This window comes from Rhinolophus sinicus, chromosome 3 (assembly GCF_057876585.1).
Source record: "Rhinolophus sinicus isolate RSI-liver-muscle chromosome 3, RSI-T2T, whole genome shotgun sequence".
Classification (NCBI taxonomy): domain Eukaryota; kingdom Metazoa; phylum Chordata; class Mammalia; order Chiroptera; family Rhinolophidae; genus Rhinolophus; species Rhinolophus sinicus.
Window position 1 is genome coordinate 20995823 of NC_142503.1, and position 23464 is coordinate 21019286.

A 23464-nucleotide genomic window follows, 5' to 3' on the forward strand; every position below is an offset into this window, starting at 1 on the left:
GAAACCAGAACTCTTAAGGAATATTTGCTTTTCTGAAATGTCAGCTGGTATTTTCTAATTTTAATAACCAAGTCTGGTGGACTCAACTCTCTCTGAGACAAAGAAAGAACACTGTGTGTGTTTTGAGTTAGAGGAAGTCAATTTGGATCATTTCTATGCTTGACTCTTCCCAGTGTACACAATCCAAAGACGCTACAGGAGAACGGTGGTCACTGAAGTGTGGGCGTTATTGATCTGATTGTTATAATGTGAGACCATTGTAAGGTCTTAGCCTTCTAATATCTCCTACACCTTTCTTCTCTGTGATGAGCTTCTCTCTAATATTTTTAAGTTTATCTTTTAGCCTCAAGGATCTTGCCTTACTGACCAAGAAGGTAAGAGTTCGTCTAGGGACAATTAAAGGAACTAGCTCCTCTTCTTCAGTGATTTCTAAAGCTGATATTTAACGTTTCATCAATTGCATGGGAAAAACCAGAATTTCGTGGTCTTGGGCTGGGTTGGCATCTCTAACTTTCACAGCACATAACACATAATGGAAGCTCCATAAATGTATGCTGAATAAAATAAATGTTCCTTCTTAAAATGAAAGTCTTCTATGACTGATCCTGAACCAGTCCCATTATTTGGGGCAGAAGCATCAGTCATTGAGAATGTAGTCTTAAACCCCAGTGGATCCAGATTTGGAATTTCCATAATTGTCCATCTAAAAATAAATAGACCTATTATATGTTTTATGCTTTTCCACTTGCTGTGTTTGCAGAAAGACAGTCTATGTTGGTGTTCCCAATTTACCAGTCTGATTTATATGTTTCAAAATAGACCAAAATGGATTCTTACAAAAAATAGCATGCTGATGGTATTTGTGTAAGGTTTGTTTCAGTCTTTTCTCTATAAACAAGTAGTAGTTTTATTGTTTTTGCAAAACAAATAAACAAACATGATTTTTGCAAATTTTCACAACTCAATCTAAATCCTTCTTTCTCTTAAAATCTCTCCTATCAAGATGGTGTTCTAATAACTGTGGAGGTGTAGGCAAAGGCTTTTGTGATCACCTCTAGAAATTCTGTTTAGAAAAAGTGGTATTGTCTATCCAGGATAATTGAAATAAATCATGGATATTTACTTTGAAAGAAGAGGAAAGGTATACTTAAATTAATTCTCAATAATAGTAAGAAGCTATATTGTAATAGTAATAATCTATATTGTAATCTATATTGTAATTAGAATCTACATTGAATTTTCAAACAGAATTCACATGCCTGGACCCCTCCCCTCAAAATTTGGATTCACTATGTCTTTGGTAATTAGTCCAAAGCACTCATTTGGCAGATGAGAAGGTCCACCCCCACCAGGTGAAATAACTCCCTCTAGGTCCCCAGAAATTGATAGAGAAGCCTCTGGACTCTTGGGCTGGGCCCCTCTTCCCAGGGAACAGCAAACTCCTGCCTGCCAGCTGAGGATTGATTTTACATTTTTCAAGGTTATAAAGAGAATGAGACAGAGACCATATGTGGCCCGCAAAGCCTGAAATGCTTACTCTCTGGCTTTTTACCAAAGGGGCTTGCTGACCCTGCCTTATACTGTGTTGGAGATAAAATGTTCACAGCCAAGCCGGCCAAGCCGGCCTGGTGGCTCAGGTGGTTGGAGCGCCGAGCTCCTAACACTGAGGTCGCTGGTTCAGTTCCCACATGGGCCAGTAAGCTGTGCCCTCTACAACTAAGATTGTGAACAGAGGCTGGGCTGCCGTGAGTGCCGGGGGTTGGCGTAAGTTGTCGTGGGCTGCCACGGGCTACCATGTGCTGCCTTGAGTGGCTGGCGGCCAGGGTGAGCTGCTGAGTGCTGCCAGGGAGCAGAAGGCTCATAATGCCAGGGAGCTGTGTCCTACACTAGACTGAGAAACAACGGCTCGAACCGGAGTGGGGGGTGGCGGGGAGCTGCAGAAGAAGGGGGAAAAAAACGTTCACAGCCTTACTCTGGGGCCGATGCCCTGAGAACCTGAGTGTGAGGTGGAGGCTGTGGTGGGTTGTTTTGTGTTGACTGAACTAAGCTAAAGCTATGTTTCCCAAAAGTCTTCCTTGCACAGTTCTGGGTTAGTGGGGCCGCAGGAGGCCCTGTGCATGAGATTTGGAATGTGGAAGTGAAGCAGCAGTTGGATTTGTGTGTGTTTGTGCTCAGAAGGCCGGGATAAGGCACCAGTCTCTGATGCCCAGTCTCTGATCATTCTCTGATAATTCACCTTTTTTGGAGTGGCACAGCAGCCTGACCTGCCCCGTCCTAGCTCCTCCCAGGTCTCCTCCCTCAGCTCCCCTGACACCAGGACCAGAAGTGTGTTCAGCTCCATGGTGAAGGGCGCCAATTCCTGCTGCAGGCCTGCAAAATCACCCAAGTTGGAGGCTAAGGCAGGACATGGTCCCTGTCCCTTTTCTTGGGTTCCAGCTCATCCTTACACATTTCCACGGTCCTTGGCTCTCCCCAGCTTGTGTATTTCCTTCCTGGTTTCCTACCTTCCTGACTTTTGGGCCCCACCCCAGACAGTGAAGTAACAGCCTTATGTACACTGTATAACCATTTAACTGGCTCCCACAGGACATCTTCAATCTGTAAGAAAATAATATTAAAAATAATATTCTATGTTTCCAGACTTGACGGACCCCAGACCCTTTTAAACTCTGGGAACCAGTGGAGCTGGGAATGCTACCCAGAGAGATTTGCATGCACATATGGCTTGAATAGCACACAGTCTCACTTCTCTAGGATCAGAGTCTGGAAGACTTTGATCATGAATCCCACTTTTCTACTTTGAAAAAGAAAATGACCAAAAATTCAAACAGGTAAACAGTCATGCAAATATGCAGGTGAGTTTTTATAAACTTATCTGGAGGCACTGCTCTCTGAAATTCAATTAAATAGAACAAAGGCAAACAAGTCGTCTCTAGTTTCTTCACAGGTCCATGGTTTTCAGTGGTAGTTTTTTCATTGATTTAGTAGTCCACTGTCAATGTAAACTTGGCTATAAGACCTCCCTGCCACCTTTAAATTATAGCCAAGGCACCTAGCCCTGCCACTATAATTCCATATAATTCCAGGTGTGGGCATTCCCAGGAGGTCAGGTCCGTGAACACAACCTTGAGGGCATGCCTAGTTGAACTCCAAACCGTTTGATCCCATGAGAGCCTCTTTCCTTCCTCTTCCAAGCAATCTCTAATAGGATGGAAGGGAATGCACAGCCTCTGCGTCCCCCGGCCTCCCTCTTAGCTTGTCAGCACGTCTCCCTCTTGCCCTCCCAGGTCATGTGACCTGGGAGACCCTAGGAGCTCTCACTGGGAAGACGAGGGCCCCAGCCCTGGACAGGCGGCTCTCTCACGCTCCTCCTGCGTCGTTGCCAACAGCAGAAAAACAGGAAAAGGTCATCATTTTTAAGTTCCTTCGATTTGCTTTTAATTCCTTTACTCCTCCACTGAGGTCATCTTTGAAGACTAGTTCTGTTTACAGTGGGTACTGAATCTTAATTTATCACCACAGTTCTCCTTGAGGAAGACTTCAAAGTTCAGAGCAAACAGTAAGACGAATGTTTGCTTTGGTATCTTTCATCATTTTATCCTTAGTAATGACTATGGAAGAGAAAGGAGTTTGCTCGTAAGCAATAAATATTCGCACACAGGGAAAATGTAGTCAAACAAAACAGATTTCAAGAACTCATTGGTCGTGTTACAGAGTAAATAATTGGAAAAATCTTTGGATGAATGTTGATGCTTAAATCATGAGCAGATTTAAGATTTAAAACTCAGATCTTCTACCCAAAAGATGGGGCTAATGGAACCTGAGCTTTTAGGTGGCAGGGAGGAATATAATTTTCATTTTCAAGAAACTCATTCTTAAAGCTTCTTTGATTGACAGGAAAACTTGAAAGTTTAATTATAAAAGACCTTGAAAATGCCATGACTATTTATATCCCCCTCCCCACTAGTGCATCCAAGGAGTAGTCGTTTTCATTATATTCTTGAAGCCTCGTTTTTGTTTATTTTTATTAAGTTTGTATTGGTTACCAAAATGAAAAAAATATTTTAAATGATAAAAGCAGCACATATTCAATTCAGTAAGGCATACAGGAGAAAGTCAGCATCACCTGTCATCACCCAGAGGTAATTACTACTAATATTTGGTGTATTTTCTTCTAAATTCACATGTGCATCACAATACACACACACCACAACAAGAGTTGTTTGGTTGGACTACACCTAAGAGCATGACCCCAATGCGTCTTGATCCTGCCACTTATGAAATGTGTAACGTTGGGCAGTTTCTTAACCCCACTAAGCCAAGGTTTCCCTAACTATAAAATGGAGGAAAAGAAGAACAATCCCTAACTTATAAGGTGACAGGAGATTAAATGAGGCTATGCCTGTAAAGGCTTATCACAGTGTCTGACACACAGCAAGCCGTCAACAAATGTGAGCCGTTATTAGTTTGTAACTCTCTTGTCACTTCAAAACCATGTAACTCGACAAGCCTTTTGGTAGCTTTGAAAAACTATCAGTTCTCATCCATTTCATCCCTGTCTTAGTGGGGATTTGCATCTATTTGAGCTGTTCTACAGTTAGATTCCTGAACCTGCAATTAGAGTCATTTTTAATAATAACGTTGATGCATATTGCCGTCCTGTGCCAGCACTCTCCACGCGCCAGCTTATTTATAGCTCACAACAGCTCTGCAAGGTAACTGTCATCATCCCCAGTTATGGATGGGAGAATCCAGGTTGGCAAAAAAGAGCCGAGACCCAAACCCAGGCCTCTCGCTTCCCACTGGGCTGCTCACCCTCACACAGCCCAATGCCAAATGCCAGCACATCCTTCTGGAATGTGCTGAGTCTGAAAGCAGCTTCCTGGCCAGGGTCCAGTTGATTTCTAATAAAGCAACAACTGTCTGCTAGGCAAGGTGGGCACCCTGTGCCAGACAAGGAAAAGCTAAAGGAGTTCATCACCACCGAAACAGTAATAGAAGAAATGTTAAAGAGACTTCTTGAAGAAGAAGAAGAAGAAGAAGAAGAAGAAGAAGAAGAAGAAAAAGATATAAAATATGACTAATAAAATGGCAATAACTAAATATCTATCAATAATTTCTTTAAATGTAAATGGATTAAACCAAAAGAAATAGGGTGGGTGAATGGATAAGAAAACAAGACCCTGACATATGCTGCCTACAGGAGACTCACTTCAGATCAAATGACACACACAGACTGAAAGTAAAAGAATGGAAAAAGATATTTCATGAAAATGGAAATAAAAAAACAAACTGGGTAGCAATACTTATACCAGACAAAATAAACTTTAAAACAAAGACTATAATAAGAGACAAAGAAGGACCCAGTAATTCTACTTCTGGGTATTTATCTGAAGAAACTCAAAACACTAATTCAAAAAGACATATACATCCCCATGTTCATTGCAGCATTATTTACATTAGCCAAGGTATGGAAGCAACCTAAACTAAATATCCATCAATAAATGAATGGATGAAGAAGAGGTGGTACATATACACAATGGAATATTACTCAGCCACAAAAAGAATGAAATCTTGCCATCTGTGACAATATGGGTGAACCTAGAGTGTATTATGCTAAGTGAAATAAATCAGACGGAAAGACAAATACCATATGATTTCACTTACACGTAGAATCTAAAACACAAAGTCAACAAAACAGAAACAAACTCATAGATACAGAGAACATTTTGATGTTTGCTAGATGGGAGGGGGGTTGGGTAGTGAGTGAAAAAGGGGAGGGATTAAGAAGTACAGATTGGTAGTTACAAAATAGTCACAGGGATACAAAGTGTAGCATAAGGAATATAGTCAATAATATTCTAATAACTATGTATGGTGTCAGATGGGTACTAGATTTATCAGGGTGATCACTTTGTAAATTATATAAATGTCTAATCTCTACGTTGTACACCTGAAACTAATATAATATAGCATGTCAACTGGAATTGAAAAATTAAAAAATATTTAAAAAAAAAAAAAAGGAAGTTTCCCTAGACCAGAAGTCAAAAACCTGGATCCCTAGAAGTTCCTACATCCTTCTCATGGCATTTTCCTTCTTTATGGAATGAGTATAGTAGTTATATGTCTTACCTTTTTCATGGGGAATGAAGTGATAAAAGTGATGATAATATTAATAATATGATGAAAGTTTTAAATAGCTATGATATTCCAGAAAAGCAACTCAAATGACACAAATTACTTACCTCTCTACCCCCGTGGCTGTTTTTAATGATGTTCTTTGTGACTCTGGTCATTCAACATGATTTTTTTTTTTACCCGCTTGATACATTAACAACTCTTTCTTGACCTCACTAATGTCCTTCCTTCCTTTCTAACCAGCCCACCCAGGGATCATCCATATCTTGTCAGATCTTGCCAGCTACCTTGGTTTCCTCTCTGAATCTTACCCACAGTCTATCCCTTGCAATCCCAGTTACTCTCTTTGAAAAGTGAAAATAATTGCAGGGTTGGTTCCCCTTCATGCCCTTTCCCCCTCTCCCCCAAAGGCGTGCATTCATAAATGGGTTAAACTCCCCACTTTCTGGGGTGGTATAAGGTGCGTCCTTTGTATGGCACCATTTGTAAACAGCATGGCTTTTGTAAACAGCATGGTTGAGTTGGTCTCTGGGACCTGGAGAAGTCTGGACCTTTATCTGGTCCTTTGCTTTTCCCTACTAGGATTTTCTCCAGCTGGTGGAGAGCAATGGTGGACCACATCAGAACTGGGGTTGGAATTGCTTTTCTGGAAGGATTTCCTGGAGTTGGAGAACATGGGACAATCAGGAAGAGGAATCTGATCCTTAAGGTCAATTTGGAAGAATCAGGGGATGACTCACTAGCCATTCAATGTTTCCTTAATGTGGTTCACTGACCTGTAAAGAGGAGATGTTTTGATAGATCATTGACAGAGCCAGTCAAGGTGAAGCACTCAATTGAATGATAATTGCTTGTGAAGAGAAGAAGGGTCAAAGTGATTGAACTTAATGATGCAAAGAGTGATCATGGGAAGAGAATTATAAACCGAGTGAGAAAGTTGGGCAGTGGTGAAGGACTTCAAGTGAGCCATAAAGAAGATGATTAAAAACCCATCCTTGTAAGAAGACATCCATCAGAGTGAGAAATAGCACAAAGGATATTTTCAAGAATTCCAATATTTAACAATTTGCATATGTTTTGTTTTCTGTATAATTACTTACCTGAATGTAGATGAGTGTAGATGTGATTTTTATAAAAACTGAATAGCGAGTACAAACTGGGCTTTATTTACCAAATAAAAAATTCCATGCAATACCTAAACATATTTATACTTTAAAAGTATTCACTTTTCGCCTGAAATTCTAATTTAACTGGGTCTCCTATAGTTTATCTGGCAACCTTGGTACAAACCTGTGGAAGGAAGGGCAGCAACCCCTGGTAGCTGTAGGCTTCCGGGGAAAGGAGGAGTCCCTGCGATACTATCCAGCTTTAACTCTCCTTAGAGTCTATGAAAGGCCTTCTGGGGAACATAGCGCTCACTGTTATAAAGCCAATGGCCGCGCTGAGGTGTGGACCGGGCCTAGAGATGGGCAGTGGCTGCAGTGGATTAAATACTTCTAAGTCCATCCTGGCCAAGTCCCAGTTCTCAGGGGTAGGTCAATGTGAAGACCTCTGTGGGCTGGAACGTGGTCCTTTGGTCCAGGGAACAGGGCAGGGGGGAGATGGAGCAGGAACGTGGGTACATGGCACAGGCCAGAGAGGCAGAGACAAGAACGTGGGTCTGTAATACTCTGGTATTATGTCCTTGAAGAGAAAAGATGCAATCATATGCAGTTGACAGGAATCCGTGTTAATGGGATTAAGGTTGGGTACCTTACCATGAAAGCGAGTCCTTGACTCCTGCCATACATACAGTGGGTATTAGCAAGCAGGCACAGAAATAGTCCCACCGCATGCCTTTCTAAGTTCGGTGACATCTCTTCTGCTTGTTCCTATAGGGGCTCCAATGAGCCCCTTTCCAGCAGGTTCACTCGGAAGGGCAGCAACAAGGTTCTATGGGAAGAATCACCTGACTTTATTGTCAGGCCTAGTTACAGAATCCTCTGGGACCCCCGACATGGAGTTCCACAGCTGAAGCACCAGGCAGAGGTGTTGGGGAGCTGGCTTCCCTGAATTCTCACAGCTCAGCAGGCAAGGACAGAGGTGCCTATAAAAACCTTTCTAACCAACTTATCTTAAAAAATCTCTCATTCCACAGATGAAAACAAAATAGTTCTCACCTCCATTTTGGTAACTACAGAATCTTCTATTGCAGATTGAGATAGTGATATTTCAAATGTTTGCCGCAGCTGCCTCTCCTGCTGCGGCATGTGGACTCTGGTAAGTGTCCGTCAAACGTTAGCACACGGCCTCTCAAGTGTAGATTATGGTTGTCCTCACTTGATAATCTGTATGAAAATATTTTAAAATAAATTTCAGGCAATATGAAGCATGGCTAGGGACTTTCCAGGCAAGGGGACAGATATCCACAAAGCTCATGAGTGAATTCACAGGTAATCTTTTCCAAGCCCATGTAAATAGCCCTTGAGGAACTTCAGTGTCAGACATTCTTTCACATTAAGGTCCACGGGAGTGGCCTGGCATCTTTCTTCATTGGTACAACGGGAATAATAATCGTGTCTGCCACATGGGATTTTGGGGCTGAATGTTGAAAGAGAATACATACAAGAGCTTGGCCTGATGCCTGGTACATAGTAAATGTCCGATAAACATTAGCTATAATTGCTTTTACTGTTATTGTTGTTGCTAATATCAAGGTAGTAATAGTTGCTTTTCCAGTGCCTAAACAGATATCTGGTTCATAGCAGACATTCAAGAAGTAGATGCGGGAATGAATACATTTGGAAGTCTCCTGATTTATATTCATTCATTCAACAAATACTCATTGGGCACCTTTATGTACCATCCACAATGCCAGGCCCTGGGAATGAAATAGTAAATGGAGCCATATGACCTTACCCTAAAAGAGTTCATAGTCTAGAAGGGTAAGCAGACAAGTGAATGGGCAGTGAGGATGCAACTGAAGCACCACTGAGAGCCCTGGACATATTGTAGGGGAGACTCAGGGTGGGATCCCTGGAGAAGGTGATGTGTAACCTGCTTCTAGAGAGGAGAGTAGGGATCAGCCAGGTGAAGGTGCTTAAAGTGGAGAGGACAGTCCCGCTTAGACGTATTCAGGGGCCCAAAGCAAGAGAAAACCTATCTAGTTCTCACAGTTCTACACAGGTAATTTAGTTCAGGATATCTCCTGGAGATGCTTAGAGATGACTGGAGGCTACAATCAATTTTTAAATTTTCTCATGTACAAGCATGCAAAAATCTCTCATGTATTCTGACTATAAAAGATGGAAATGGAAGCAGATGTTGCCACCAAGTCTGAAGAATGGGAGATGGAAAGAATCTCTCTCTCTCTCTCTCTCTCTCTCTCTCTCTCTCTCTCTCTCTCTCTCTCCTGGTTTGCATTAATGTCATTAATGCTATATCCAGGAACATAGGCTTTTATTCTTGGGTTTCCAGTTCTGGCAACCGATCTTACTGAACCTGTTGGAGGCTTCAGATTAGTGACTGTACATCCTTTATGGATTCCACCATGTTTTTCAATTAGCATTCTGGATGAGAGCTCATTTGACACGGCTCTAGGTTGTGTGAGGTTGTTGCAGGGATGAGTAGTGGACACGGAATGAGACATCGAACAAATTCTTTCATGGGCTTCTGGCTCTTTTACTGTATTATTCTTGGGAGTGGCATTAGATTCAGGTGAACATGAGCAGAGTGACAGCAAGTCCCTGGGGAGCAGTGACCAGTGAGGAGGAGCTGGACTTTAAGTCCTTCAGCTGTCCCAGGATCAATTTTGACATCACTTTCATTGGGCTCAGGCCCCCAGCAGTGGATTGGGTTTATTTCACAATTCCTTTCATCGAACATGGATATTTGAAGGTTCTGGTTCTAGGTTAATTAACTGCCACCCAAAACCCTGCCATGACTAGACCACACCTTCAAGTCAGGTGTTTACCAGCAAAACATCTTAGGACTCATACATTCATGTACCCATTTATGCATAAGTTTGCTAAAGAAGGATTTAATTTATTGAATATCTACCATAAGCACAGTACTGTAAAAAAGAAGGAAAGGGAATAGAATGGGAATTTCTATTTTTAATACGTTTTTAATGACTTATAGCAGGGTTTCTCAACCTCAGCACTATTGCTACTGACATTTTGGATTAGATAATGTTTGATGTGGGGGCCTGTCCTGCGCTTTGTAGGGTGCATTGCTGACCTCTATCCACTGGATGCTGATGGCACCCCTCCCCACAGTTCTGACTCTCACAAATATCTCCAGACCTTGTCGAATGTCCCTTGGGAATCAAAAGCTAGTGGCTGAGAATAACTGGCTTACAATATCAGACATCATCCTAGACACTTCCGCTACATTTCTCATTTAATCTCCCCTCCCCAATAAACCCTTAAGGAATATGGTTTGATTATGAGAGTAGGAAATGTTTAATGACTTACCCAGAGTCCTGTGGGTAATAATTATGGGATTTCGACTTTAAATCTAGGTCTTTCTTTTTCTACTACGTCCCCAGGCTACCATTCAATACACAGTCCCAACACCAGAGGAAGTTAAGATCTAGCTGGAAAGATGTCATGTGAGCCGACTAAGTTACCGTTGTGTTCACTGAGAATAGGTGATGTGAGCACGGGGAAGAGAGAGCTAACAGTGGGCCAGGGAGGTCAGGAAACACGTCCTGCAGAATGTTCTTTGACTATTCTGGGTAAACACTTTGGGACAGTAATTTTGTGTTGAGGAGTGACCAGAGGTAAGATTTGTACAGGTAGCATTTAAGAGCAAGTGCTGGTTCCAGATGGAATCTGAGTTCCAGCTCCTCTACTTACTAGTTGTATGCCCATGAGCTACTTAGGTAATCGTTTGGCCCAGTTTTGTTGCCTATAAAATGGGTTGACAATAATAGTACACAGTCTGAAGATCGAAAACCAATCTCTGGTTCCATGAAATGTTCCCAGAGTACCAGTGTCAAATGGTTCCACCCTTCCGTGAGAGCTTTGGGTTTGCAGCATCAAAGATATCTTTCCGACAGAGATTCAAAGGGGGAAAGAGGCAGCCTGGCCATCTGTTGAGACATTCATTCACTCATCCATGCATTCAATCATCATTTACTGAATACCTTTTTTATTCTGGGCATCATGTTTCGATTAATCACATCTGGAACACCAATAACTCACCACTCTGCCCATGCTAAAAGCTTATTGGCTAGAATTGTCATTGTTTAGTTTTAAGACAATTCAAAGTTATTTCTGTGGCTTGGGTTAAAATCCTGAGGTTTCTTCCAATGCTCTGCTTGGTACCACTGCTGGCTTTTGTATTTATAGAGATCTGTTAGGCCCTGGATGTGGTTGGGGATCTTCTCCTGGGAATTTCCTCTTTCTTCCTCTCTCCAGCTTTCTATAGCTACATAAGGTTTCGATCTGTTAGCAAACACTTGGATAATTATGCCCCTCTCTGTTTATAGACTCAGGATAAATTATCCTAATGGGAAAATATCTGTCCTTTGGAGTAATTTGCATCAAGGCTTTTCATTTTTTGTTTGTGTGTGGTTCATTTGCCTTCTAAAAATCATTTTGATGTCCGCTTCACTCATGAATCATCTATTGTTGATATACAACAGCACTCAGTAAACCCCTTTACAAATCTTTTCTTGATCTGAAAGTAGTTGACTTGGGAAAATATGTGACCCATCCATATGCTTTCTCATGGATGCTGAATTAAAGGAAACATTTGGATTTTTAAGACTCTTAGGGAACATCTGATAAGAGGCCCATAGAAATGACCCACCATAGCCTTGACGACCAGCATGCTGGAAAAACTCAATTCAGCTCAGTTTGTCTTACAGCATCACAGACATAATGCAGTTCTATTCATTCAACAGTCATGAAAGACCTACTATACGCAAGGTTAGACTATAGGTGAATAGCCAAGTGTTTCTAATTAATAAAATACAGGTGAACCTTGATCAGATTCTTCAGCTTCGTGGGAGATAGCAATGCATGCTGCCATTCAGAAGGCAAAGTCAGTCCTTTCTTCCTCCGCAATGGTGGGCAACAACTATTGCATTCTCCAGGTGATGTAAACCTGGGGAAGGCTTGGTTTTGAATCTTTTGGGGCCAGCAAGCATAAATGCTTCTTTTTGCAATGTTTCTCCCCTCCCAAAAGCTAAAATACTTAATGATGGGAGGCAGTAGTCTGATGGTTAGTTAAGCATACCCTTTTGAGTCAGACTATATGGGTTTGAACTAGGAATCCAACATCTACTAGCTGTGTTACTTAACCTCATTGTGACTCAGTTTCCTTGTGTTAGAATAAGGCTAATGCTTTTTCCCACTTCACAGGGCTACTTCAAAAAATGAATGAGAAATAACCTACATAAAGTAGTTAGCACAGTGCCCAACATAATCACAATAAGAGCTTGATAATTCTTAGCTATTATTATCATTGTCATCAGCAGCTAATATCTGTATACCCACTAAACAAAAAGCAATGCTGTCTATACACGGAAACTATATAGAGGAGTGAATCTATAAAATATACTTATCTAATCCGTGTCTAAAGTTGGACATATTCTTAGATATACCTATCCCAATAAACAAAGAGATCCAGTGAAATGTGGGCATATGTTTGTGGGCAGCCTTACATTCTCATGGCACTTTGTGAATTAGGGAACATGGACACTCAGGATCTTTGCTCCCACATTCAATGGACACATGAGGGACACTGTGGCCCTAGAAGGGAAGGAAAGAAATTCTCTAGCCTGGCTTCTGCCTCAACTTGTAAGACTGTCATGTCACTTAGGATGGAGTCAGATGGGGGAAGGTCTCAGTCACAGTGATAATGTCAAGTCAGTTCCCATTATATCAAGCAAGTCTTCTTTACGTCCGACCCAAATTTAAATCTTGCTTTTGAGTCTCTTACTCCTTCTGTCTTCTCTAGAGATATAGAACAGCTGGTAGGCATCCTCTTTATAATAACCCTTCACATGGGAGACTGTTACTTTTGCCTTTAGGCACGTTTTCACTCTAGACTAAACAACTCCAAATCTTTTAACCTTCCTTCATAGGTTCTATTTTTCTGTCTCTTTAATCATTTAGGTTCTCCTTTGGAACCTTTCCAGGGTCTCTACATCTTCCTTAAAATAAGGGGCCTCAGACTGGACATACCACCCTAATAAGAGTCAGTCTGCTGCCAAATTCTCTATTATGGGGGAGGGAGAAATGGAGAGAGGCACTTCCCTTTCGTGTCAAACTCCCACCCATGTGAATTCACCCCAGTATCGTGGAGCCCATTGCTTATCAGTATGACTCGCAGATTCACATTAACTGCATGGTCTGCTGCGGTCCTCGTGTCTTTGTCACTTTTTCTTGAATCTAGATATTAAATCTATTGTGCCTGTCATTTTGATCATCGCCCCTCAGGATACTGCTTTTGTAATTAGCCATCATGCTGACCTCTAAACTGTTTTTAATGAACCATTTCCTTCATGTGTTGAATCCACTTTGGATTCTCCTAACATATCAACAGTTCCTAGTCAAATTAATATTATCTGTAGGCTGTGCGTGTGCATATAGCAATTTTAAGTATTATTGAAACCAGACCCAGTATAAAATTGGAGGCTATATTTTAAGTACCCTCCCTTCCCCCCCCTTTTTTTACGGAGCCATTGATCTCTTTTCCAGTCAGCAGTGAAATCCTGGTGAGGGAAAAGACGGACCAGATCATATCTTTGTGGCCTGCTGATGAGAATGTCATATGCATTTAAAGCTTTCCTGCAATTAAGATCTTATACAGATGTGGTTAAATTTTAATTCCCAGCACATCCACACCCTAAACGGGGCTTAGGCAACCAAGTTGGTGGGGGAAAGGGGAATATTAATTTGCATACTACTTAAAATCATGGATTTACTTTAAATAGCACTGGTTTGCAGACCATGAATTATCTATCAGATTGAAGCAGTAGAGAAGATTAGAACTAAAACATTAGAAATTGTCGGTGGAGAAAGCAATGAAAAAGGAAGAAAAGGCGCACTTCTGAAATTATTATTAGAAAATTATCCAATTTGAACTTAACTCCCATAAAAGTTATCAAATGCCCAAATGCCTCATAAAAGTATGTTAATGAATCTACCAAGAGTACCAACTCATGGCAGAAGAGAGGGAAAAGGGAAGTGGGGAGGAGCTAGCATTCACTGAGACCCTTATAATATTTGTAAGGCAGACTTTTTTATTAGAAAGTTCTGATACGCTTGGCTTTTTCTAAAATCCTCAGCCTAACTTGCTTTGCTCCAGGAATTGCAGTATTTTGAGGATTGGCTTGCAAAGCTTGTTCTCACTGGGCACATGAAGTGTTCTTCTAAAGTCTACTTGTCAGTGTTGGTTGCAATACTTACACCTCCTTGAGATACACTTTATCCTGGGGTCTGGTTTCCTTCCAGTACTTCCAAAGGAGGAATGTCACCACCTGGCATTACTGCCTGTTTCCCAGTTTGCTCTCGTGCCAATCTGAATGAAGCAACTGGGGTAATTCCAGGACTGGTAACTATGATGATTATTTGCCGTGTGCTCTGTGGGCTGCTTCTGAGAGAGGGTAGATGCCTAGGCTGGTCTTGACATGGGTTGGCCCCTTCCAGGCTTGAAGTACCCATTCCAGTGGCAATAATGATACTGGGAACTGACATCTTCTTTTGCCTTCTTCTTTATAATTAATTGCTTTGAATTTCACCAGCTATGTCCCTTGCAAAGCTGATTTACTTTCAGGGGCTGCTGGATGCCCAGAAGGAGAACCATAGCTTTAGAGGCATAGGGGTGGGGGATAGGACAAGGCAAGATTCTGGTATGAACCCCAAAGAGTGGTGTGAGTGTGTGTGCTTATCTGCAGGTCCCCAGAGGCGCAGGGCTTCAGTTTATGCTGAGCTTTGTCCCATTCAACCCCACCTCTAGTTCCCCCTGGGAGCTCCAACCTAGATCCCTCTCCAAGCCAGGTGAAAATGTGTTTTGAGCAGAAGTCCCTTAATAGTTTGAGGTTTGGCATAGAATGCTTTTACTTTTCAGCAAGTGTTAAAGTGGGAAAATGGAATAAAACACGATTGAAGTTTTGAAAAGCAACCTCATCATTCAATGCAAGGTGGGGTGATACCTCCTCTCTCTGCCTGCCCCCCACCCCAGCTTTAAGAAAAGCAAACACTCTTTTCCTGTCTTATTTGTCTTTCCATTAATTTAAGACAGGAAGCCCTCAGTGGGTGTGATGTAAACAATTCAGCCTCATGGGTCGGGCTTCCTCATCAGTTTGCAGCTGGAGAGATGGCTGCACGGCCCAAGCCCATTCATGCCTCTCCCGGGGAGGACTTGTTGACTGAACCCCCAGAAGACGGGAGGGGCGCAGGAGCAGGAGAAGGTATAAAGGAAATGCTTCAGTTGTGCAGTCACCGGCGATTGTAATTCAGCAGTGGTACATTTGGTTACTCCAGCAGAAAGAATCTGACTGGAGATTTCTGGAAAGTTTCCTGACATCCTGCCCGGTGTGATGATTGTGATTCTCGTTTGGGCTCCCCCCACCCCCAGTAAGAGCCCATGCTGCTGCTGGTTATGAAACGGAGCAGTTATGAAATGAATCGAAGTTGGGGAGGTGGAGCTTCTTGCGGCGGCTCGAGGGAGAACTTGGGACCCGGCGAGGGTATCAGGATAGAACGTTTTCTCCTTCAAACTTGCTCCCAGGTACCTCTGGAAGCTCCTTAGCACTTGGTGTAAACAAGGTGTCTGCATCAGCCAACTCCCCGAGACCCTCCCCGAGACGGTTTCCTTTTCCCTGCGAGGGGAGTGACCAGGGAAGGGGTTCTGGAATGCTGTGGAGTTTTGACAAGTGAGCAGGGGAGTGACGAGCCGCGCTGGGATTCCATTACAGTCTTTTCATAACCTCCCCTACCGGGGCTGCAGGAGGGAGGAGGGAGACATGTAGCGGACCGAGAGGAGCCTTCGGGAACTCCTGCAGGAACCATGTTCCAGAAGGGCAGTCGAGAGGCGCGCGGTGGGGCCGTGTCCAAGGCGGGGGGCCCGCCCTGAGCAGCCCTTCCGCACCCCGCCGGCGGCCAGCAGGTGACTAGGACCAGGATCGCCCCGGGAGTGCGGAGCCCCGCCCCGATCGCGAGGATTACCCCAGCTGCTCCCGACCGACCGAGACTCCGCCGAAGGCACCGGAGAGGAGACCCCCGAAGGTGACTTCAAAACTGGAGGTAGGAATCTGCTGAAGAAACAAAACCCTCCGGCTTCCCCCATCCCATCTGGGTTGGGGTGCAGATTGAGGAAATTGAGCCACAGCCTCAGAGAAAGGCAGCAGCCTCCAAAGGGCCCCGCTGTAATCTCGCAGATCACTTGGGTGTCTTGTTTTTGACTGGATCTGCGTGTTTAGAGATGGTTTGTGCTCCTTGGGAGGAGTAACCGAACTGGAACTGGTTTGTCAAGTACTAGACGGAAGGAGGCGCCCTGAGTGTGTGTGATGCGCGGGGTGGGGGAGCCCTGGAAAGGGGGACACAAGGCACAAGTCGGGATGGGCCCCAGACCCAGGGTTCTTTAAGAGTATACCTTGTATTAGAGGTGCGGTGGAAGCCCAAGGAGGGAATGTGGGGTGGGGGGGCGCGGTTCCAGCAACGCTGGCGTCTGTTACACTGCCCTTCCCCTGTTCCTCTCACTCTCCCTAGCAGGGGAACGAATCTGGGGTAGAGCAAAGCTGTGTCTTCTACCAGCTGGAAGAGTTTCTGACCCTCTCGCGAGGTCATGATCGCCTTTGGGGACGCATCTTTGCCTCAAACTCCTAAACAGTCTGCTTGGAGGACTCCCCAACACTGATTCACAAAATGTTTTGTTTGTAGTAGCCACAAATCAAAGATTTTAAAGATGAAGGATGTTTGGAAAGAGAATGACATTTTCTATCATGTTGCTACTCTCTAGGAGGCAGTTTGTAAATGCTAGGAGTGAAATTAAGTCACTTATGTCTCATGCCGTGGGGGTAAGGAGGACATAACTCCAGCTGTCATCTTGGGAACCGTTTCTTGGAGAAAAGATCCTGCGATTGTAAACAGTAAACACTTTTTATGAAAATAGGTCAGGCTGAGTTTGATGTCATAAGAGGGATAGCATAAACTGTAATACAGAAGCATCTTTAAATATACATAAAATATAGTACTTTCAGACTTTGCGCTTCTAAATTCATTTTGCAGATTAATTGAAAAGTAAGGTACAAGAGGATAGTCCTACCCCCAATTGTTGCTCCAGCCGTAAAATACTCATTGACCTGTAGATTCTCTCTCCCTCCCTCCCTCCCTCTCTCCCTCTACCCCACCCCCACCCCCGAGATGTTAATGAAGTTGAAACTGTACAGGACCCACCCACAGTTAATTGCTTTCAGGATCTCTTGTCAAACCCACTGTCCCTAGGGTGCAGCCTTGAGGACTCATGGGTAGGGTGTGCTTTGGAAAAGGTCTGTCAGGTTCCCAAGGAAAGAAAAAAGTTCTCAGACTGGGCCACACACAGAAGAAACAAATAGGATGTACCAGGGAAAGTGACTGGGGAAACTTAGACTCAGGATTTGAGGCTTGCTCGGGCTCTTTCAGCCTTGAGCTCTGTGAGCTTGCACTGCTGGGCGTAACTGAGGAGGTACAGTCAACCTCTTCCTAATCTAGAGTGTAAGGAAGACAGTGGAAAGAGCAGCAAAGTTTCCCAAAACTGCCTTTCTGCTTACCGTCTCACACCATAAATTGCCTGACCACACCTGGCACAGCCCTTCCTTTAATCCTCTGTTCCAGTGATCTCTGTAACTCCACGCAGGTCACAATTAGGAACTGTTTCCTTGAAGGGAAAGTGACCCCATTCTGGCCTGTTTCCTGGGACATCAAGTTCTCCTCTCACCTGCTCTGCCACATGCTCAGCCCTGCTCTTTTTAAAACTTATTTTTAATTATTTGGCACACAATATTATATTAGTTTTAGGTGTACACCATAGTGAGTAGATATTTACCTTACAAAGTGATGGCCAGGATGAGTTTAGTACCCATCTGGCACCATACATACTTATTATGACAGTATCGAGTATATTCCCTATGCTGTACTTCACATCCCCATGACTATTTTTATAACTGGCAGTTATACTTCTTTTTCCTTTCCACTTAAGGACGTTTCTCTTTTTTTATAAATTAAATTTAGTGGTGTGACAAATGGTTAGTAAAATTACATAGGTTTCCAGCGTACAATTCTGTAATACATCATCTATATATCACATTGTGTGTTCACCACCCCAGAGTTCATTCTCCTTCCATCACCATATATTTGACCTCTTTTACCTTCTTCTGCCATCGTCCCTCCCCCCTTCCCTCTTGACAGTTGGATTTAATCCCTTTCACCCATCCCCCCCACCCCTCCCATCTGGTGACCATCAGTTTGTTCTCTGTATCTATAAGCTTGTTTCTGTTTTGTTTGTTTGTTTTATTTTGTTCTTTAGATTCCACCTATAAGTGAGATCATATGGAATTTGTCCTTCTCAGTCTGACTTCGCTTAGCATAATACCCTGCAGGTCCACCTATGTTGTGGCAAATCAGCCCTGCCTTCTTCAGCAACTCTGAAGAAGGGCTCACCAAGTACCTTTGCTTCCTTCTAGAAGACGGTTCCCCAGGACACTACTCGGGAACCTCTTCCTGGTCCTTGTTTGGGTTCTCATTCTGGAATCTGATTCAGAGCCTGAGCCCCCTTTCCTTCTTTATCAAAACTATACATAGGAGGTACAAAATTTAAAAAGTCAAATATTTCCACAAGGCTTATAACTAGGAGCAGAAGTCACTCGCTCCAACCCTCACCCACCTGAGCTCCTGTGCCCCAGAGTCAACCACTTGCAAATCTTCGTAGTATGTCTAGACAGCGAGTACGTGTTCCTCCACCTGGTTCTTCTCGCTCACCAAGCCCTCTGGCCTCCTGCTCCTCTCTGGATTTGCAGCTCTTGAGGCCTACTGCATGGCCATCATCCTGGTCTCTCCGCTCAGCGTCATACTGGACGTGGTGTGCCTCTTCCTCACGTGGCAGCCCCTGCTTTCTAGACCCGACTTCTGAATCCTCTTTCTTTGTTTCCTCTCTCTCTCTGGTAAAATACATCTTCCAGAAGTTCCTGAGAGAATACATGGGAGATAATATTTTGGGGGATCTTCCAAGTTTGATAGTTTGTTGGGGTATGAACTCTACGTTGGAAATCCTTTTCCTTCAGATTTCGGAAAGCACTGCGCTTCCAGGTTCAATATTGCTGTCGAGATGTCTGATGTCATTCTAATTCCTGATGCCTTGAATATAATTATTTCCCCTCTCTGAAAGTTTTTAGGATTTTCTCCTTGTTCTTTGTAATGTCCTTTCTCTCTCTCATTATAACACTGAGTCTTTTTTATCCATTTTACTTGGCTTTCAATGGACCTTCTCAATCTGGAAACTTGTGCTCTTCAGTTCTGAACAGTTTTCTGGAATTAAAAAAAATAGTAATTCCTCTTCTCTTCTACAACACCTATTAAATTAGAAAGGGGTCTTCATGGATTCAATCTCGAATGTTTTTACTTTTCTGTTTTCTATCTCATTTCTAAAAAAAATAAAATTGTACTTCCGGGTAAATTTCATTTAATTTTATCGTCCAACTCATACACCAAATTTTTATGTCTACTCTCAAATTCCTAATTTCCAAGAGCTCTTTAAAAAATCTCTGAAATTTTCTTTTTATAACCTCCTGTTCTCATTTTACGGATGAAAAGCTTTTCAACTCTCTGTGGATCTCAATGACAGCTTCTTTGAAGCATTCCTTTACTCCCTGCATGGTTTCTTTTCCTCTGGTTTCTTCTTAGTTTTTTTTTTGTTTTTTAATTGTTTTTTATTTCAAATCTTGCATTTTAAAGGCTTTCCTCAAATGCCTGATAATCCTGAACTGATCACTGAAAAGCTAACAGGAAGGTCTGCATGCCTGGATGGGGCTTGTATCCAGAAATAGTTAGTGCCTCCTTACCAAGAACCACATCTAGAACAGTGTTTCAGAATCCACAGCAATGCCTGGCACACAGGGAACCTTCCATACATATTTACCTAGTCACTGAATGATGCATGATCTTGCTAGGGCCCCGGTAATAATGATTATGAAAACCTCCCCAGGTCATTCAGATGTGTGGCTGGCCCTGAGCACCTCTGCTGTAGGACTAGCATGCTGAACAGTTTTAGGGGAGGACTGCCACTTGTTGGCGGAAGGTCTTTCCTCGCAGAAGAAGCTGACCAGGGGAAGAGAAATCCCCCACACTGAGGGGAATCGGTGTGGCATTCTCATAGCCAGACGCGGGAAGGAGACCAGGAGTCTACATTTGGTATGGAGACTTTCTGTTATTCCCCTGTTTTAAAGCAGTAACTGTCTCTCAGCTACACATGGTGTCTAATTCAGCAGAGCAGACACGTTATAGAAGGCGGGCAGCCACTTAGGAGCTGGGAATGAGAGAGGAGGGGACACAGGGGTCTGAAAGCTTCAGGCACAGACTCTCAGCCAGCCGTCCTGCTTTTGGGCCCCCCTACCCCCTCAGTGGCTGGTACCCCCAATTCCAGAGGCTTTCTGAAGGTCTGTGGCATGAACCCCAGCCTGCTTCCAGACTTCCCGCACTGCTGTGCAGCTTTCTCTCATCTGCTAAGTCAGTGACCACTGGTTTGACCACTTTCCAGCTTCCAAAATGTTGTTGCAGTCATTGTTCCGTTCTTTTTTTCTTGAGTTGAGTGAACCCCCTCCCCCACACTTAAAACAATTCCTTTACTCTCACTTCAGTCCTTCATGGTTATTGGTGACTAAGTCACTCTGCCTGATGCCCCCAACTCTGCCCTGGAACCCTCCTCTCAACTCTCACTTTTGTATTTTTACGCTTGCAAGTGCCCACTGGGGACAGAAATGCAAATGGGCCATGTTGTACTGTCATCTCAGCAGTAGTCGTTACCAATGTCCCAGGCTGTGAGTAGAATGGCTATGGGGCATTTATACTAGGCATGTTAGCCTCTTCTCCATCCGGTCATTAATTGTGCTTCTTTGTATGTGTGGAATATCAGGCAGAGGCATTTCTAAATGTGTTTGGTGCTAACGCTTATCAGAATTCTATCTATGAGAATAACTGTATAGCACATTAACTTCTTTGAAATATATTCACGTTCATTTCCTTCTTTGGTCCTCACCAGAAGCCCATTAGGTGCTTCAGCGGTCATGTGGACCCAGAGGCATCTGTTCTCTGAGATGATTAGCCATTTGGTTCTCAGTACCTCCACTCCACACCCCAGAGACAAGGGTAGGAAAGTATGTGAGCCAAGTCTGGGCAATGAGGTGTGAAGCAAAGTTTCTTGCAGAGCTTCTAGGGAAGGTTTGCTCATTACTGAGAAAAAGACGCAAAAAATAAATAACCCTGTTGCTTCCTTGGCCCGTTACTGTCCAGAAATGCTATCAGCATCTTGCCTCCAGCCTTAGGAGGCAGCCAGCATGCAGGAAAGAGCGAGTCCCTGAGAAGCATGGCTTGAGCCCCACCCTTCCTCTGCACTTCCCATCATGTGAAATGGTTAATTTCCTCCCTGTTCAAGCCATTTTGAATCAGAGTTTGGTATCATTTGCTACCAGACTTATACAGGTGGATATTTAGTTATGCATCATCTCATCACCAAAAGGTTAGGGCAGATCATGGGCTCCCCTGATCAGAGTAGCCTGATTCCTCGTTGTGATTGCAAGTACGATTCCTGTCTACTCTGCCTGTTTTCCAGGCAGATGAAAGTAATTGTATTCTCTCTTCCAACTTCAAAGGTAGGAATAACTATTGAGACATTTGGGGGGCTGGGAAGAAGAAACCTTGCTTTGGAGATTGCTAGCTGATCCCAGTGAGAGAACATTCCGGGGCCGTCACAGAAGTGAAGACTGCTCTTCAATGATAAGGCAATGAAGGAACCTCGTGCATTCCAGCTTGTGAAAAGCCTGGCACTAGTTTCCACACACTCCTGTGATCATGGAAGCTGGCCAGTCTACCTGCACACTTTATCGTCCATGCTTTGTCTTTGTGCATCCCAGACTTGGGGAAGATTTGAATGAAATTAACACCAGAAGTGCTCAGTGGTGTCAGGAAGACTGGAATGCAGGAAAAAGTAGACTGTCCATCCCTGTTTTCCCCAGTCTGACTCACGTGGCAATGACACACTCTCTTTACTTTTATGAATGGGAGGCCCTTCTGATCTCTTCCATTCCCATTAAAATGTTAGCCTGAAGGGAAGCCCGCGCTTAGTTGCACTTAGCAGTATACCATCATTTTCCTGTTTGTAGCTGTATTTCTTACTAAATCCAGGCTGTAAGGATGAGCACTTCATACTGTCATAGAGCTAAGATTTATTGAGCACTTACTACGTGCCGGGTATGTTATCAGCTTGACACTTATGAGCTCATCTTGTCCTCACAATGATCCTATGAAGAAGGTGCTATTATTATCCCTGCTTTATAATGGAGATAGTATTCAGGGAAACAGCTCAAGGTTGCCTGTCTTTCCAGTGGTGGGGCCAAGATTTAAATGCTGGCAGCCTGGTTCTGGAGCCCATTCTGTGCTATGGAATATATGTGCTATATAATTTATCATAGCCTGAACACCAGTACACCATCTGTAGTATGCAGTAGGGATTCAAACATTACTGTGAATGAATAAACATAAGAATTTTTCATGTCATTACAGACTCATTAATTTTAATGGCAGCATATTTCCCCATAGAGTCAAAGGACCATAATTTGTGTAACTCTTTCCCCAGGATTGGACATGTAAGTAGTATGGGCTAGAATAGCTGAGATGGGGACTGTCCGGAGAAACCTCAGATATGTGGTCACTAATTGGGAGGTGACCGTGAGACACTTTTTAACCCTCGTCTTCCTTCTCCTGGCTCCGCCATCCTTAGATGCCATCCTGATCCCCACCCAGATCCAGGTTCCCGGTGCCATCAGTAGAACTCTACATAAAAGTGGATTGCATTGTAGAGGCTTTACTACTTTTGGAGCTTTTCCCAAGGGTCCCTGTTAAGTTGAGCATAATTGGCAAAGAGTTGCCGTTTGAAACCTGCATCCCTGAAACGTCGCCTGCCAAGTGCCGTTTTCCAGGTGGTTTCCTATAACGTGTCGCTTTGCACTTTTGAGTCCAGAGATTATATATCTGACTCTTTCATTTGTTATTTAAGACTTTTGGCTGACCTCTGAGATTCTTGTTTTAATTGTCAACTGATAGAAAATATAAATGGAAAAACATGTTAGTGTGCAAACTTC

General features: G+C 43.3%; 1 protein-coding gene across 3 annotated transcripts in view; it reads left to right on the top strand.

Annotated features, from left to right (window-relative positions):
- PDZD2 (PDZ domain containing 2) overlaps positions 1-23464 on the top strand; it is a 330846-nt gene that overhangs the window by 135207 nt on the left and 172175 nt on the right. Inside the window, exon 1 of one of the 3 annotated variants that reach the window (XM_019737275.3) lies at positions 15645-16379. The exons of the other annotated variants lie outside the window; for them this stretch is intronic. The gene's annotated coding sequence lies outside the window, so the exon portion shown is untranslated. Of the gene's footprint in view, positions 1-15644; positions 16380-23464 lie in introns of those variants that run through there. 3 annotated transcript variants of the gene reach the window in all.